Here is a 3,373-nt window from a genome sequence, read left to right as displayed (position 1 = left end):
CTACACGTTCTTAAAAATAGTGGTTCACTCCTAAAAAAGGGGGTCTTCTCACACTTAAAAAGCATGGTTCTATATGGGTTTCTTCTTGTAGAAACGTTTCTCCTCAGAAAAAACCTCAGTAGAGGCACATTATTGGTCACTAAACATAGAAACTGTGTAAATGTAACTTAAAAAGGTACAGCAGTGATGTCACCGGAATCACTGGGCACAAGGCAGGAACACACCCTGGAGGGGGCGCCAGTTTCAACCTACCAGTCAGTGGCTGTCATTCACACCGGATGTCACACACACACACACACAAGCCAGTCACAGTGCCCAGGGAGCAGTTAGGTGCTAGGTGCCTTGCTCAAGGGCACTTCGTCTAGTCTGAGGCTCATCTCTCTGACCTTAAAGGGGATGTCAACGACTGTGGGGAAACACTGTTCTCTCTGGTTTGTTTACATTCAGAAGCTCTGTGACTTTTAAGGTAGAATGGTGTGTTTGGGGAAATGCACCGTTGTTGTTTGTTGGTGTCTAAAGTGTAAATTGACTGTAAGTTTTTATTCACTGTTTGAATTACCACAGAAACTCATTTGTAAGTCGAGGTGTTTAGTTCTGTAGCACTGTCGCTAATGCAGTTAGCCAACTCCTGAGTTTGGAGACAATTCCACCTTAAGTAGTGTAACTGTAACAGAAAAAATAAGTCAGTGTTACCCACCTATGGAGCAGGAATAGAATGAATTTTATTAAAAAGAGTTGTATTTATTTATTTAACCAGGAGGCACCACAATAGCAAAAAGAAAAGAAGGTGATAACACAGAGGTGAACAATGACTATATGGTGGTGGATAATTAATAAAATGAATAAAAAACAAAAGTGTTTCTGTGATTGGACAGAAGTGTTTAGAACAACCAATAAACATCCAGAAATGAGAGTCCTGACTGCATTAAAGCAGCGGTACTCTCACCGGAGCGTGGCTTTAGTCTCCTCTGCTGCACTCCTCTCAGAGCAGAACACGTCTCAGACTTTCTGCGGGTAATGACGCCATCTGCTGTTCCAACAGAGAAAGTGCAGATAAAGAATATTACTGTTGTGAGTCGACCTCTAAAACCATTCACTCGTTCATTCATCTGCTTTAAGTGATTCACCCTTTTTAGGGTCATGGTTGGTCAGGAGTTATCCAAAAGTCATTGAGCACAAGGTAGGAACACACCCTGGAGAAGGCTCCAGGTCATCACAGAGCATCACACACTGACCCAGTCACACACACACACACACACACACACTCACCCAGTCACTCACACACTCACACCTGTGGACAGTTTCACACACTCACCCAGTCACTCACACACTCGCACCTGTGGACAGTTTCACACACTCACCCAGTCACTCACACACACCTGTGGACAGGTTCACACACTCTCTCAGTCACTCACACACTCACCCAGTCACTCACACACACTCACACCTGTGGACAGTTTCACACACTCACACCTGTGGACAGTTTCACACACTCACACACACTCACACCTGTGGACAGTTTCACACACTCACACCTGTGGACAGTTTCACACATTCACTCAGTCACTCACACCTGTGGACAGTTTCACACACTCACACACACTCACACCTGTGGACAGTTTCACACACTCACACACACTCACACCTGTGGACAGTTTCACACACTCACACACTCACTCAGTCACTCACACACTCACACCTGTGGACAGTTACACACACTCACCCAGTCACTCACACACTCACACCTGTGGACAGTTACACACACTCACCCAGTCACTCACACACTCACACCTGTGGACAGTTTCAGACACTCATTCAGTCACTCAGTCACTCACACCTGTGGACAGTTTCACACACTCACTCAGTCACTCACACACTCAGACCTGTGGACATTTTCACACACTCACCCAGTCACTCACACACTCACACCTGTGGACATTTTCACACACTTACCCAGTCACTCACACCTGTGGACAGTTTCACACACTCACCCAGTCACTCACACCTGTGGACAGTTTCACACACTCACCCAGTCACTCACACCTGTGGACAGTTTCACACACTCACCCAGTCACTCACACACTCACACCTGTGGACAGTTTCACACACTCACCCAGTCACTCACACACTCACACCTGTGGACAGTTTCACACACTCACCCAGTCACTCACACACTCACACCTGTGGACAGTTTCACACACTCACTCAGTCACTCACACACTCAGACCTGTGGACAGTTTCACACACTCACACATTCACCCAGTCACTCACACACTCACCCAGTCACTCACACCTGTGGACAGTTTCACACATTCACCCAGTCACTCACACCTGTGGACAGTTTCACACACTCACTCAGTCACTCACACACTCACACCTGTGGACATTTTCACACACTCACCCAGTCACTCACACACTCACACCTGTGGACAGTTTCACACACTCACACATTCACCCAGTCACTCACACATACTCACCTGTGGACAATAACACTCACTCCATTTATCAGCTTGTGTGTTTGAACAGTGGGAGGAAACCCACACAGACACAGGGGGAACACACTACACTCAACAACCATGTCAACCACACAATCATATACAGTTACTACAGCGTTCAAACGAAAATATAAATTCCTCTGTTTGGGAAATGACCCTTGGACAGACAAGGCTTCTTTATGAAGAGCCATATCTCTTTAAAATCAACGCGCCACTAAAGCTCTTTCTTCTGTTTATGAGGCCGTATGTTTTATTTTAATGTGGTTTTCAGATGAGCATTCCTTCTATCCGCTTCTAAAACTGAAGCAGTGCGGCTGCAGAGGGGACATGGCTGAGACAGGGTTCTTCAGTGGAAGAGCTCAGAGATCTGGGTCAGGTCTGAATGCAGAGACCCTCTTCACCCCGTGCTGTAAATATTACGGGCTCTATTTTTATGGCTGTGCTCAAGCGCCACCTAGCGCAAATTTCATGCAGCGCAGGCGCAGAATGGGAGATATGGCAATTCCGTGAAAAGGAATGTTGTGCCATTGATAACAGTGGCATGTGCAGTGCATTCAGGGTGGTGTGGCCATTCATTCTGGTCGGTGGACTATTCTCAGTGCAGCAGTGACACTGAGGGGTTTAAAAACTCCAGTAAACACTGCTGTGTCTGATCCACTCTACACCAGCACAACACACACTAACACACCACCACCACGTCAGTGTCACTGCAGCGCTGAGAATGATCCACCACCACGTCACACCTGCTCTGTGGGGGTTGAGGAACAGGGGGATAGGGGTTAACAAGGTATGCAGAGCAACAAATGGACTACAGAACTACAGCGTGCCCCTGTGTGGTCATTGGAGTTGATAAAATTGACAATGAGTGCTGAGGTAGA

Source organism: Hoplias malabaricus, chromosome 9 (genome assembly GCF_029633855.1).
Source record: "Hoplias malabaricus isolate fHopMal1 chromosome 9, fHopMal1.hap1, whole genome shotgun sequence".
Lineage (NCBI taxonomy): Eukaryota > Metazoa > Chordata > Actinopteri > Characiformes > Erythrinidae > Hoplias > Hoplias malabaricus.
Note: the sequence above shows the minus strand (reverse complement) of the source record.